Raw genomic sequence first — 16,332 nt, 5'->3', positions numbered from 1 at the left:
TAGGAAAAATGAAGATGTAAAGTATTATGGAATTACACAATTCAAATCCATGCAAACTTGAAGAAGTGTTCCAGGAACTTTGGCATAGAGAAAAATTTCCTAATTACAAAATATAGAGATAGCAGAGCACATGACTGGAGACATGGATACTAATAGGAGATCTTATTTCTTAGCTTTCCTGGATGGATGTGAGTACATGATTAACTTCTTGCCATGCCAGGAGATCTGGAGTTAGGTGTGCCAATTCTGAGCCATCTCCGTCTGTGGAGATGTTTACATACTCTTGTGCCTATTCTTTTTCCTGAAGGTTGACTTCCAAATGTGTTGGTAGGAGCCAGGAGACGCATCATGGACAAAGAGCGTATTTAGGGGTGTCTCATGTGTGCACGAGACCTTTGCGTCACCAAACTCGTGTGACCTATAAGCTGACGTGTGTTGGAGGGATACTCTTGGAAGCTCTGGGGGGCAATGTGGAATTCTTGTCTATCCATTCAGTCACAGAGTCATGTAAAGTCAAGCCTTACCACTCCTATCCCTTTGATTTCTCTGTTAGGTTAACTGGGACCTTATGGAGACTAAAAGTGGTAAGATGAGCAAAGGAATGAAGAACTATGGAAGGAGCACAAGTAGATGTTTATAAAGTCTGAATCAACTTAACCTGTTGATTTTGGAACCATTTCCTTTTCTTTCCTTGTTAGGCTATTTCTGTTGACCTTGTGGTCTGCTACTCATTGCTATGTTTATAAGTGATCTTGAGAGGAGTAGACTATATCCCCCCCCCACACACACATGCACACGCACACACATGAGCGCGCGCGCACACACACACACATACACACACATAAATACATATATGTATAGCTATATATATATGTATATTGAAATTTGGTTCATGCAATTATGGAGGTCAAGAAATATCACTACCTGTATCTGTAAAATAGAGAGGCTGGAGAGTTAATGATGTCATTCAGTCTTTCTCTAAATCTGTGAGAACTGAAAATTCAATGCCCAAGGGTAGAAGATGATGTATTCCAACTCAAAGAAAAGGGAAGAAATTTGTCCTCACTCCTCAGGCCTGCAAGGAGCTGGACGATGCCCATGCATGTTGGTGACAACAGATCTTCTTAGCCTGCTGATTAAAATGATGATCTTTTTTGGAAACCCCATCACAGACACACCTGGAAATATTGTTTTATAAGATACCTTGGGGTCCCTGAACCTACACAAATTGATATGTAAAATTAACCATTGCACTTCCCTCAAAAAATTCATGTGTCGAAATCTTAATCCCAGGATCTCACAGAATGACACTGACACCATTCATAAAGGGATCTTTGCCAATGTAATCAGATTAATAGGTGACTTATTATGGTGGGTGCTAATTCAATATGACTTGCATCCTTCCATGACCCATAAAACACAGGGAGGATGACTTCATGACACTTCAGAGAGTAAAGTACTAGAGTTGCAATCTAAGGATTACCAAGGACTACAGCAGGCTCCTGGTAGCTAGGAGAAGATAAGGTAGGGTCCTACACATGAACATTTAGAGAGGCCATAGCCCCACTAAGTATCTTCACTTTGGATTACTGGCCTTCAGAGCTATGACATAATGTATTTCAGGTTTTTTTTTTCTTTTCTTTTAAATAAAGATTTATTTAGTTTTTATTTGTGTGTGTGTGTGTGTGTGTGTGTGTGTGTGTGTGTGTGTGTGTGTGTCATATCAGTGGGAGTTTTTGTCACTATGTGTTTTTATATGCCCACAGAAGTCAGAGGGTGATGGAACATCTAGAACTGGAGCAGTTGTGGACCACCTCTGTGGGTGCTAGGAACTGAACCCAGGACCTCAGCAGGAGCAAGGCAGACTGTTCTGCCTTGAGATTTCACATGGGATTGCAATAAGCTAGAGAATGCACTTTTAGAGTTGCTCTTCCAATGGCCACTCAGATGGGTGCTGACTGAGGATAAGTCTTAGCTCCCTGGAACCATCAGGGCTTTCCACAGGGCTGCTGAGTGTTCTCATAATTACTATCTTCCCAAGACCCAGGAGTAGAGGGAGAGAGGAACCTATGTTGTTGTACAACCTTTATAACCAAGGTTTTGGGTGGTGGGGGGATAGGTCCTTTTTATGCAGCCCATTGTGGCCTTGAATTCACCTAACCTCCTGAGTGATGAGATTACAGTATATACCAATATTCTTGACTCATTACCTTCCTGAATCACATAGCATCATAGAATTACCTCTATCATAGTCTCTCTCCCTCTCTTTGTCCCTTGCTCTGTCCCTTCTGTCCCTCCCTTCCTCCTTTCCTCAATCTGAGTGTGTGTGTGTGTGTGTGTGTGTGTGTGTGTGTGTGTGTGTTTTGCGTGTGCGCGCGTGCACATGCATGCACATAAAGTAAAAGAGCCATTAATTTAAAGCTAAGTCCCCTTTGAGCCTGGTGTTTTCTCTCACAGGAAGTCCCTCCTTTCTCCTTCTCCCCAGTCAGATCTGTTTCTACAGTGTGTGCACATGGCTCCTGGCAGCTCACTTCATGCCCTCAACTTGCTTCTTTGATATTTTGACTGAAGTCATCTTTCATTGTCAAGTGATGATGGGTACTCAAAGGATACTTTCCTCTGAAACTATGATTTCTAAGCTAGTCATCAAATGGTCATTTCTTCAACGATGGGACAAATAACTAGCAATGGAAACTTTGAAAAAGTGATAACTTTGTCAAATGAAAAACTAGACAAAACAATCCATTTTTCACTCAGTAACTTTCTTCTAGTATTGTATATGAAAATAGGCTTTTGGAAATACAGTTCAGTGAGTTTTAACAAAGGTAAATACCTGTGTTAAATACTTCCACAAAGAGGTTTTAAGCATTACTTTTTTATAAACAGTTTTAATTATGTGTGTGGCTTTGTGCACATTAGTGTAGTGCTTGTAGCCACCAGAAGAAGGTGACGGCTCCTCTGGAGCTGGAGTAACAGATGGTTGTGAGTCACTTGATGTGGATGCTGGAATCAAATTCTGGTGCTCTGGAAGAGCAATTCATACTTTTAACTCCCAAACCATCATTCCAGCCACCCACAATCAGGTCTTTTTATGTTTGTTTGTTTGATTGATTTTTTGTTGTTGTTTGAGACAGTCTCAGATAGCCTAGGCTAGCCATTTGTAGCTAAGGATGACCCTGAACTGTTGATGCTTCTGCCTTTACTTCCAAGTGCTGGGATATTGGTGGGTACATCATATCCAACTTGGTTTTGTTGTTCCTTAATTTTTTTTCTAAAAACTTTCATCCTAATTCTACATCCTCACCCTAATACCCAGGGCTTTAGCTCATATCTAGGTAAGATTTTTCTACCTAGTTTTAGTTCCGTCCCCACAATCAGTTTTCAGAAATTTGTAGAATTCCATGTGTCACTCGTTTGGAGTCACCTCAAAAGAACTTGACCACACAGCTGCCATGGCAGGCTTAGAGGCCCAGACACAGTTTCTGGCAGGTAACACCTGGACCCAGTAAAAGCCATGAGCTGACCCCATCTGGTGGGGCCTGCATCTAAGGGGAAACACCTGACATTCCAAACATTCCCTATACCCTAGACAAATGTCAGCCAATCAGGGTCCTGAGCCCTGGAAATCTTCTCACCTCAACCTCTGCTATGATAAAACCCCCACCCTGCCTGGGCTCTGGGCTGTTTGCTCTCACCACTGCATCGGATAGAGAGTCCAAGCTCCAAGCTTGCACATAAAGGCTCTTCGATTTTACATGCAGTGTGGTGATATTGTATTCCCCAAAATATTGTGCACCCTAATAAACTTATCTGGGGTCAGAGAACAGAACAGCCACTAGATATAGAGGCCAGAAAATGGTGGCACACACGCCTTTTTAATCCTAGCATTCCAAAGGCAGAGATCCATCCGGATCTCTGTGAGTTTAAAGCCACACTGGAAACAGCCAGGCATGGTGACTCATGCCTTTAATCCCAGGAAGTGAGCCTTTAATCCCAGGAAGTGATGGCAGAAAGCAGAAAGGTGTATAAGGCATGAGAACTAGAAACTAGGCTGGTTAAGCTTTCAGGCTTTTGCAAAGCAGTTCAGCTGAGACCCATTCTGGGTGAGGACTCAGAAGCTTCCAGTCTGAGGAAAGAGGATCACCTGAGGAATTGATGAGGTGAGGTGGCTGTGGCTTGTTCTGCTTCTCTGATCTTTCAGCATTGACCCCAATACCCAGCTCCAGGTTTGTTTTTATTAATAAGAACTTTGAAGATTCATGCTACAATATGGGATTCAGTCTCCGTGGTGGTCTTTTGGGGGTCCTCGAGATCTGGGCGTTAACAACCCTTTCCTAAGTCCTTGCAACCACTACTCTGTTGTCCATTACTGTATGTAATTTTGTCACATGAAGAGTGTTAAGTGTTAAAATGGGATCTCACAAGACTAGCTGAGCATTTTTTTTTTTCACTTGGTGCAATTTCCTTCAGATCTATCCAAACTGGTGGATTCATGAATATGTGTTCCCTTAAATGGATGGTACTCCACTGGATGGGGACATTAAGCACCACTTGTTTATTGACTTGGTACTGAAGAGCCTTTGCTTTGATTCCCATTTTAAGCCATTTGATATAAAGTCACTATAAATTTTTATGTGCAGACATTCTAGTGAGTACAGTTTTTGTTGTTTAAGAGGAAATGGCTAGGAGTAAAACTGCTGAGTCATGTGTTGAAAACATGCGTGACTGCCAAACAGTTCTGCAGGGTGAGTGAGGACACTCTTCTCCCTTCCCACCTGTGGTGTACGCATTCCATTTGCTCGACCTCCTCCCTGGCACAGAAAACTATCATCTTCATTTCAGCCACTCTAGCACATGTGAAATAGCATCACAGGGCTTTCATTTGCATTTCTCCAGTGTCCAATTATACTGAACATCTTGCCATACACACATTTGCATCCTCAGATCTTATTTAAGGGCACATCTGTCTTTTGCCCAGTTTACTTTATTACTGTTGAATGTGGAGAGCTCTTTTTTTTTTTTTTAAATCTATGTTCAAGTCTTTTGCCAGCCGTGTATTAGAAAATATTTTCTCTCAGTCTGTACCACACTTGCTCAATCATTTCATCACATCTTTCACAAAGAAGGAGGTTTTCATTTTCATGGAGTCCGATTTATTTTTTTTTTCCTCCAGTGAGTTCTGCTTTTCTTGTAATTTCCAAGAATTGTAGTTCTCTATTCCTCTAAGGTTTCTGAGATGAGAAAAATGCCTTGTGAATTGTTCCCATGTAGTAATCATGTCTCTCTGACTGTTTTCAGAATTTCTTCTTCAACATCAGTTTTCATTAGTCAATTAGGAACGCACTAGTATGTTGAATGCCTTCGGTTTATCCTGTTGAGGTTTTCCATGGTGTTGAATGCCTTGGGTTCATCCTGTTGAGGTTTTCCATGGCTTTCTGAATCCGTAGACTTAAGTGTTTTGCCATACTTGGAAAGTTTTCAGTCATTATTTCTCTAAATATTTTTCTTCCTTTCCTAAAACTCCGGTGATTTTAATGTCAGATTTTTTTCTTAATTGCTTCATTGTTTCTGAGAGTGCTAATTTTTCTTCAGTTATTTTCCTTTTTGTTTTTCAGATTGGATGATTTGTACTGATTTATCCTTAGGTTCCTATACTATTTCCTCTGTTATTCCTAATTTTCTATTTCATTCAAATCAGTGACTTTATTTACTATTTTGGATTTTTGTTTCTAAAATTTCAATTCAATGATCTCTCTCTTTCTCTCTCACTCTGTGTGTGTGTGTGTGTGTGTGTGTGTGTGTGTGTGTGTGTGTGCGTGCACGTGCACGCGCGCGCATGTGGAGGTCAGAGGATAATCTAGGATGTCATCTTCAGAAACGCCATATACTTCCTGGTCAGGAGTTCATCATTTAGTCTAGACTGTCCAGCTCTCTTGCTGGTCAGGAGTTCATTCTTTAGTCTAGACTGTCTAGCTCTCTTGCTGGTCAGGAGTTCATCATTTAGTCCAGACTGTCCCACCAGTGAGCCTTAGGGATCCTTTTGTCCCCACTTTCCTAGTTGTGGCATTAAAAGTCTACATCATCATGCCCATACAGTTTCATGTGAGTCGTGAGGGGCCTCCTGATTGCAAAGCAGTCAATTTCTTTTTTGATATGAGCTACCTCCCCATCTTCTCATCCCCATCTCATTATTTTTTATATCTTTTATTTCTTTGTCAAGATTTTTGTTTTATTTTCATGGTTGCTTCAAGAGTGTTTGCTATCGTTTGTTATGACAGTTGTGTAATAGCTTCCTTGATGTCTTTCATCTATATTATCTATATATTAATCTGATAACATTGCTGCAATGAATATCACAGCCCAAGAATCAAAATAACAGAACTTTGTTTCTTACCATTCTAGAGGCTAGATGGCCACAGTCTGCTGAGACTCCTCTCTTCTTGTTGTGTTTTCATGTGGTGTTTCTCCCCATGTGTCCTTCCCTAGTACCAAATCTGCTTCTTTAAGAATACCTGATTGTATTGATTGGAGTTTACTTATTTTCTCTCCCTGACATTTGCAAATCTGTCTCCAGACAATCTTTCATTCTTTGCTAATGAGGACCAGTACTTCAACACAGAACTGAGAGTGGCACATAATTTAGCTCACAACACTGTCACTTTATGTTGCTGTTGTCAACTTTCTCTTCTTAAGCAGATCAAAAACTTTCCAATTATTGATAGATGAGTATGTTTCAGTTGCATGCTGGACATTTTAATGATATATTTTGAGATTTAGGGCCATATTAAACTCCTATTGAAAGCCTAAATATTTTTATGTTAGGTAGTAGTTGACTAGGCTGTGTTCAGATCTCACACATGCTTTTTGTGGGTGGTAGTTTTGATGTCTGTCCTTTCTTTAAAGCCTCTGAAGATCTAAGCGGCTCCATCCCATGGATACCTTACTCAGGGGTCACCATATGATTCATGCTGTGGCCTGTGTGTCCAGTGCTCAGATTCTCTGTTGTGTTGAGTAGGATCATATCTGTATATGCACCAATTGGGAATAAGCCTAGGAGTTCATAAAGAGCTATATGGGATTAGCTTTTTGATATCTCTCCTCTTTGCAATCTACAAAGACTTATTCTATGCCCCCTTCTATTAGCTCCTTCAGCTAGAAGGCTGTTTTTCTTTACTATGCTTATGTCCAGAGCCCATTGCTGAGAAGACACACAGAGGAATAAAAACGAAGGACATGTTTCCCCTGTCTCCTTGGGAATGCAGCCACACTGATCAGAGAGGAACGAACTGGACCCTCTCTTTCATTTGGCTTTCATTTGGTCACAGGTCATAGATCGCTTGGAGCTGAGTTCTGAAATAAAAGAACAAAGAAAAGAAAGGGAAGAGGTTCCCTATTTATTTATCAGGAGCTCTCTCTTTATACCTTGAGGCAGATTTTCTGGATGAAACCAAAGGCAGCCAAGGCTTCATCTTTGGTTTAGATGTAGTTCAAATTCTGATCTTTATTTCCAGACTCCCCACAAGTTCTACTTCCTCCCCATGCACTAGCTGTTGCGAGCATTTTGTCCAGGTTTTGTGGCTGAAATTTCTTGGTGGGAAATAAAGTAGAGAGGGCTGACTCCATCCTGCCTGGGCCTTGACCACCTGAAACAGAACAATATGGAGCAGTCAGAGAACAGTCAGAGAACTCTTCAGTTCTAATGCTTTGGACAAACAGGTGCGATTGAAAGACGAAGCTCTGAGAAAAAGATATGTAGTAGAAGAGTAGCTGTTTTGAAGACCTCTAAACATTTAAAATCTTGAGTAAATATTGGGACTTACTGTGTGAACTTAAAAAAAATCTGAATACCCTGCACACCATGATTGTGGGCAAACTTACTACAACTATCTTTATCTTTATGCTTATCACCAATGGTTAGAGCCAGTTTTTACCTGGCAGGGAAGTAAGGGGTAAAGTGGGGGTGGTCATTCACAGAGAATTTAGGAATGAAATGAGAAAACTAAAGTTTGAAAGGGTGTATGAATATGTACACGTAAATATGTGTAGACATAGTTGAAGAGAAGCCAGCAGTAAAAGCGCGCGTGTGTGTGTGTGTGTGTGTGTGTGTGTGTGTGTGTGTGTGAGAGAGAGAGAGAGAGAGAGAGAGGTGTGTGTGTGTGTGTGTGTGTGTGTGTGTGTGAGAGAGAGAGAGAGAGAGAGAGAGAGAGAGAGAGAGGTGTGTGTGTGTGTGTGTGTGTGTCTGTTGCTTAAGTATTGAAATCCTTCTATTTACTTGTATTGCTTTATAATTATTTTTACTAGTTTTAATTTTGTTTGTGTGTAGGGGGTATGTGCTCATGAGTGCAGGCACCTGAGGATGCTAGAAGCACTGGATCACCCTGGAGCTGGAGATAACATCAGTAGGGAGTCAACGAGATGCTTGCTAGGAACCAAAATCAGGTTTTCTGCCAGAGCAGAACGTACTTTTATCCAGCAAGCTTCTCTCCAGCTCCCAAGATCCCTTCAACAGGATGAGTAGAAGCATAACAAAATAACATGCTCCTTTTGGGTTTTTTGTTTGTTTGTTTGTTTTGTGACCCACCTGGTGGCACTGTTGATATGACACAGTTTAGTGCTATTGCCTATAAAGTGGGCCATACGTATTGTTCCCTACCTTTTTGTTGTTCCAGACAAAATCTCCTTTTGTTGTCTAGGACGACCTGGGACTGATGATATTCCTGCAGCCACAACAGTGCCTGGATTGCCTGCACACACTCCTGACATAGAGTATATACATTTTACTCCTATCAGGTACCTAAGAAAATATTAAAACTTCAGTATATATTTGGGTTGTGTCTTTAGCAAGTAGACCATTTCCAAGCTGTACTGAGATCTCATACACTGAGGAAAACTGAGTCTGTCACCTCATCTGTAGGTTAGATAATTGTGTGTCATGTGGGAACTACGAGTCTGTGAGAATGAGAGCTCTATAACCCAGAGGTTTGTAGTTGCTCGCTGTGAATTCATTTGTTTGGGATAAATTACAACATACCATGGATTTCAAACTCTTGGTGAAATAGGTTTTCAAAGATGGGTATGGTTGTAATTAATGACATGCTTATAATCTGAGAATTTAGGAGGGTGGAGCTGGAGGATTGCTTCAAATTCAAGGCTGGGCTGTGCTACATAGTAAAGACTTGCAAACCAAGATCTTACCTCAGAAATGACTTTTGTATAATCATTGTATCATTGATTTCTACTAAATTCTCTTAAAATGTATGTGACTCAATATTTCCTGCAAATAAAATGAGGTCCAAGTGATAGTAATGACTCAAGCCAAAGTTATGAACAAGACTGGAAATCAAGATGCTACCTGGTCCTGACATAGACCCTTTCTCATTCACATATTATATGTGTGTGTGGGCGGGGGAGGAAGGGCAATGTCTTTTAACAATACTTTTTAAACAGGTTTCACTCTGTTAACTCAGTAATTCACAGTCTTGCCTTAACATTGCACACATTGAGACCTCAGGCCTTCTCTACTGTGTCTATAATCCCTTACTTCCAACAGAATGTACCCACAAAAATCCCTTTGCCATATAAGGAATATTTTATTTATTTATTTATTTATTTATTTATTTATTTATTTATTTATTTATTTATTTAATGTCCTGTTCACAATTTCCCTTCCCTCCTCTCCTCCCACTTCCTCCCCACACCCCCTCTCTGTTCCCACCACCCAATCTACTCCACTTCTTTTTCTATTTAGAAAAGGGCAGGTCTCCCATGAGTATCAATAAAACATGGCATATCAAGTTGCAGTAAAACTAAACATCTCCTCATGTATTAAATTTGGGCAAGGCATGCCAGTATGAGGAGTAGGGTCCCAAAAGCCAGTAAAAAGAGTCAGAGACAGCCCCTGTTCCCACTGATAGGAGTCCCACAAGAGGACCAAGTTACATAACCATAACATATATTCAGAGTGCCTACATCAGTCCCATACAGGCTCCCTGGTTGTTGGTTCAGTCTCTCTGACCCCCTATGAGTCCAAGTTAGTTGATTCTGTGGGTTTTCTTGTGGTGTCCTTGACCCCTTTGGCTATTAAAATCTTTTCTCCTCTTCTTCTGCAAAATTCCCTGAGCTCCACCTAATGTTTGGCTTGGGGTCTGCATCTGTTTCCATCAGTTGCTGGATGAAGCCTCTGATGACAATTGGGCTAGGCACCTGATCTATGAGTACAGCAGAATATCATAAGGAATCATTACATTGACATTCTTTTTTTTCTCCAGGCATGTTTGGTTCTATCCTAGATCCCTGGGTCATCCATCCTGTGGGTCCTGGTGGACCAGGCAGTATCAAGGGTGGGTTTACTCTCTTGGCATGGGTTTTGCTTGAGACCAGTCATTGGTTGGCCACTCTCTCAATATCTAGGCCACCCTTACCCCAGCACATCCATAGGCAGGACAGACTGTAGGTTGAAGGTTATGTGGCTAGGTTGGTTTCCCACTCCCTCTGCTTGAAGTCTGGTCACAGGAGATGGTTAGTTCAGGTTAAGTATCTGCTATTCCTAGGAGTCTTAAGTAGGATCATCCTTGTAGATTCCTGGTAGGGTGCCTTGAGCCAGGTTTTTAACCTGAGCCCCAAATGCCCCCCTTTCCAGTAGTTTCTTTATTCTCCCTGAGATTGATTGTTCATGTTCCCATCCCCACCTGCCCAAAGTCCATCATGAAATCTCAGTCAATAAGACAAAAAGACAGCCTACAGAATGGGAAAAGACTTTCACCAACCCCACATTTGACAGAGGACTGATCTCCAAAATATATAAAGAACTCAAGAAACAAGGCATCAAAATACTGAACAATCCAATTAAAAAATGGGCTAAAGACCTAAACAGAGAATTCATAAAATAAGCACAAATGGCTGAAAGACATTTAAAGAAATGTTCAACATCCTTAATCACCAGAGAAATGCAAATCAAAACAACTCTGAGATACCACCTTACACCTGTTGGAATGGCTATGATAAAAAACACTAATGACAGTCAATGTTGGAGAGGATGTGGAGCAAAGGGAACACTCCTCCACTGTTGGTGGGAATGCAAACTTGTACAAGCACTGTGGAAATCAGTATAGTGGTTTCTCAGAAAATTGGGAATCGATCTACCTCAAGACCCAGCCATACCACTCTTGGGTATATACCCAAGGAATGCTCAATCATACCACAAAGATACATGCTCAACTATGTTCACAGCAGCATTATTCATAATAGCCATAACCTGGAAACAACCTAGATGCCCTTCAACTGAAGGTGGATTAAGAAAATGTGGTACATATACACAATGGAGTACTACTGAGCAGAGAAAAACAATGACAGCATGAAATTTGCAGACAAATGGATGGAACTAGAAAATATTCTGAGTGAGGTAACCCAAACGCAGAAGAACAAACATGGTATGTACTCACTCATAAGTGGATTCTAGTTATAAAGCAAAGAACAAACAGACTGCAACTCACAGAACCAGGGAGGCTATATAGCAGGGGGGATCCTAGGATGACTGTGACTTATAATAAGTTTTGGTTTTACTTAATTACTAGGCAAGCCTCAATCAAACATTCCACTATTAGGATAAGAATTTATATTGTATCAAGCTGATAATAGAAAAATAAATAAATAAAAATGGGGTAAAAATCTGAAAAAAAGAAAAGAAATTCATCTACAAAAAAAGAAAAGAAAAGAAAAGAAATCTCTTCTATTTCCCCTTCCCAGAGAAATCCAGGCATCCCCCTTGAGCCCTCCTTGTTACCTAGCCTCTCTGGTTCTGTGGATTGTAGCATAGTTATTTTTTATTTTACAGTTAATATCCACTATGAGTGAGTACATACCATATTTGTCTTCCTGAGTCTAGGTTACTTCACTCAGGATGATTTTTTTCTGGCTCCATACCTTTGCTTTCAAATTTCAGGACGTCATTGTTTTTAACAACTGAGTAATACTCCATTGTATAAATGTACCACATTTTCTTTATCCATTCCTCAGTGGGACATCTAGGTTGTTTCCAAGTTCTGGCTATTATAAATAAAGCTGCCATGAACATAGTGAGCAAATGTCCTTAGGGTATGATTGAGCATCTTTTGGGTATATGCCCAAGAATGGTATACCTGGGTCTTATGATAGATTGATTCCCTGTTTTCTGAGAAACTGACATATTGATTTCCAAAGTGGCTGTACAAGTTTATATCCACACCAGCAATGGAGTTCCTTTTGCTCCACATTCTCTCCAGCCTGAGCTGTCAGTTGTGTTTTTGATCTTAACCATTCTGACAGGTGTATGATGTAATCTCAGAATCATTTTGATTTGTATTTCCTTGATGGCTATGGATATTGAACATTTCTTTTCATGTTTCTTGGCCATATGAGATTTTTTCTGTTGAGAATTTTCTGTTTAGATCTGCACCTCAAATTTTAATTGGACTATTTGGTTTGTTGATGTCTGGTTTCTTGAGTTCTTTCCATATTTTAGAAATCAGCCCTCTGTCAGATGTGGGGTTGGTGAAGATCTTTTCCCATTCTGTAGGCTGCCATTTTGTCCTACTGACTATGTCCTTTGCCTTACAGGAGGAACTTTTCAGTCTCATGAGTTACCATTTATTAAGTATTGATCTTAGTGTCTATGCTATTGGTCTCCTATTCAGGAAGTTGTTTCCTGTGCCAATTTGTTCAAGGCTATTTCCCACTTTCTCTTTTATCAGGTTCAGTGTATCTGGATTTATGCTGAGGTCTTTTATCCACTTGGACTTAAGTTTTATGCAGGGTGATAGATATGAATCTATTTGCATTCTTCTACATGCTAACATTCTTATACCAGTACCATTTGTTGGAGTTGCTTTCTTTTTTCCATTGTATAATTTTGGCTCCTTTGTTGAAAATCAGGTGTACATGGGTGTAAGGATTTATGCCTGGGTCTTCCATTCAATTCCATTGATCCGCCTGTCTGTTTTTATTCCAATACCATGCTGTTTGATTACTATAGTTCTTTAGTAGAGCCTGAAATCAGGGATGAGGATACTTCTGGAGTTCTTTTATTGCACAGATTTGTTTTAGCTATCCTGTTTTTTGTTTTCTTTTCCATATGATATTATATATTGTTCTTTCAAGGTCTGTAAAGAATAGTGTTGGGATTTTAGTGGGAATTGCATTGAATCTGTAGATTGCTTTTGCTAAGTTGGCCATTTTACTGTGTTAATCCTACCAATCCATGAACATGGGAGATCTTTCCATCTTCTGATATCTCCAATTTCTTTCTTCAAAGACTTGAAGTTCTTGTCATATGGGTCTTTCATTTGCTTGACTAGAGTTATACCAAGCTATTTATACCAAGATATTTTATATTATTAGAGGCTATTGTAAAGGGTGTTGATTCTCTGGTTTCTTTCTCAGCCCATTTATCATTTGTATATAGGAGGGCTACTGATTTTTTTTTTTGAGTTCATCTTGTATCTAACCAATTGAACTAAAGTTGTTTACCAGCTGTAAAAGTTCCCTGGTAGAATTTTTGGGGTCACTTATGTGTACTATCTTATGTGCAAATAATGATAATTTGACTTCTTCCTTTCCAATCTGAATCTCCTTAATTTCCTTTGGTTGTCTTATTGCCTTAGCTGTAACTTCAAATACTATATTGAATAGGTATGGAGAGAGTGGACAACCTTGTCTTGTTCCTGATTTTAGTGGAATTGCTTTGAATTTTTCTCCATTTAATTTGATGTTGGCAATCGGCTTGTTATACATTGCTTTTATTATGGTTAGGTATGTCCCTTGTACCCCTGACCTTTCAAGACTTTTGTCATTAAGGGGTATTGGCTTTTTGTCAAATGTTTGTTCAGCCTCTAATGAGGTGATCATATGTTTTTTTTCTTTCAATTTGTTTATATGGTGGATTACATGGACAGATTTTCATATGTTGAACCATCCCTAGATTTCTGGGATGAAGCCTACTTGATCATGGTGGATGATCTTTTTGATGTGTTCTTGGATTTGGTTTGGCAGTATTTTATTGAGTATTTTTGCATCAATGTTCATGATTGAAATTGGTCTATAATTCTCTTTCTTTGTTGAGTCTTTGTGTGGTTTGGGCATCAGGGTGACATGGCTTCATAGAATTTGGCAATACTTCTTCTGCTTTCTTCTGCTTCTATTTCTGTGCAATAATTTGAGGAGTATTAGTATGAGCTCTTCTTTGAAAGCCTGGTAGAATTCTGCATTAAAACTGTCTGGACTTGGGTTTTTTTTTTTTCTTTTTTGGTTGGGAGTCTTTTTTAATGACTGCTTCTATTTCCTTAGGGGTTATAGGTCTATTTAAATTGTTTATTTGACCTCGATTTAACTTTAGTAAGAGGTATTTATCAAGAAATAATTCCATTTCAAGAGCCCGGGAGTCAAAGCCGGTTGTCAACCCAGTCCTGTCCCGCAGTCCTCTGCCTTTTCTTTTTCTTTCAACATGACAGATGCCGCTGTATCCTTCGCCAAGGACTTCTTGGCAGGTGGAGTGGCCGCGGCCATCTTCAAGATGGTAGTAGTGCCCATCGAGCGTGTCAAGCTGCTGCTGCAGGTGCAGCATGCCAGCAAGCAAATCACGGCAGATAAGCAATACCAAGAGCATTATAGACTGCATGGTTCATATCCCCAAGGAACAAGGAGTCCTGTCCTTCTGGCGTGGTAACCTGGCCAATGTCATCAGATACTTCCCCATCCAGGCTCTCAACTTTGCCTTCAAAGATAAAAACAAGCAGATCTTTTTGGGTGGTGTGGACAAGAAGACCCAGTTTTGGTGCTACTTTGCTGGGAACCTGGCATTTGGTGGTGCCACTGGGGCCACATCCTTGTGCTTTGTGTACCCTCTTGATTTTGCCGGTACTCGTCTAGCAGCTGATGTGGGCAAAGCTGGAGCTGAAAGGAAATTCAAAGGCCTTGGTGACTGCCTGGTTAAGATCTACAAATCTGATGGGATTAGGGGCCTGTACCAAGGCTTTAATGTGTCAGTACAGGGCATTATCATCTACCGAGCCGCCTACTTTGGCATCTATGACACTGCAAAGGGAATGCTTCCAGATCCCAAGAATACTCACAGCTTCATCAGCTGGAAGATTGCACAGTCTGTCACTGCTGTTGCTGGCCTGGCTTCCTATCCCTTTGACACGGTTCGCCGTCCTATGATGATGCAGTCGGGACGCAAAGGAACTGATATCATGTATACAGTCATGATTGACTGCTGGAGGAAGATCGTTCGTGATGAAGGAAGCAAGGCTTTCTTCAAGGGTGCATGGTCCAACATTCTCAGGGGAATGGGTGGTGCCTTTGTGCTTGTCTTGTATGACGAGATCAAGAAGTACATATAATTATGTCTTAGGTGTTCTTCTGGGAACAGGCATGTTGTATAATATACTGTATCTTGAACATTCTGGACAGATTCTCTGGGCTTGTCTGTTTTATCAATGACAACTATTTACCAGTTGAAAAGTGGGAAGCAATAATATTCATCTGACCAGTTTTCTCTTAAAGCCATTTCCATAATGACAATAATGATGGTACTCAATTATATTTTTATTTCAGTCACTCCTGATAATAACAATTGAAGAAATAAAAAATATCTAAAGACAAAAAAAATTTCCATTTCTTTTAGATTTTTCCGTTTTGTGGAGTATAGGTTTTTGAAGTATGACTTAAAGATTCTCTGGATTTCCTTGTGTCTGTTGTTATACCTCCCTTTTTGTTTCTGTTTTTGCTAATTTGGATATTCTCTCTCTGCCTTTTAGTTAGTTTGAATAAGGGTTTATCTATGTTGTTGATTTTTTTTCTCAAAAAAAAAAAACCAACTCTGTTCTGTTGTTTATTTTTCTTTTGTATTCCTAAGTAAACAGGAAGTGCATTGTAAGCAACTTCCAAAAATCTAGAATGACAGAGAGAGCTGGATGCCTGGACAGTCACCCAAAATTCTTCTGCAATGTTGGGGCATCCATCTTCAGCCTGTAGGCTTTGAGTTTTTAATTGCTTCTCTGTGTGTCTTGTAGAATATCCGGCAGTCTCCTCTGCAAAGCAGGAATCTGAAGGACTATTTTGCCTTGCAAAGTTCAATGGTCATCTTCCTATGGGTCCTGCATGTCCAGTTGATACAACATTTTGTCAAGCAATCCAGGCAAGAACATCTATGGCATCTATGACACTGTGCAATCATCCAGCTGATGAAGCTGTGAGTATTCTTGGGATCTGGAAGCATTCCTTTTGCAGTGTCATAGATGCAAGATTTCTTGCCCAAATCGCTATTTTTGCCAAGAAGAAGATAAACTCCATATGGAG

The 16,332-nt window shown here is 40.2% G+C and overlaps 1 pseudogene; it reads left to right on the top strand.

The window, feature by feature from the left end:
• Window positions 1–14,359: 14,359 nt before the first annotated feature.
• On the top strand, window positions 14,360–15,599 carry LOC102913637 (ADP/ATP translocase 2 pseudogene; annotated as a pseudogene).
• The last annotated feature ends 733 nt before the right edge of the window (window positions 15,600–16,332 follow it).

Source organism: Peromyscus maniculatus, chromosome 20 (assembly GCF_049852395.1).
Source record: "Peromyscus maniculatus bairdii isolate BWxNUB_F1_BW_parent chromosome 20, HU_Pman_BW_mat_3.1, whole genome shotgun sequence".
NCBI lineage: Eukaryota > Metazoa > Chordata > Mammalia > Rodentia > Cricetidae > Peromyscus > Peromyscus maniculatus.
Note: the sequence above shows the minus strand (reverse complement) of the source record. Positions and strands in the feature narration are given on the sequence as shown.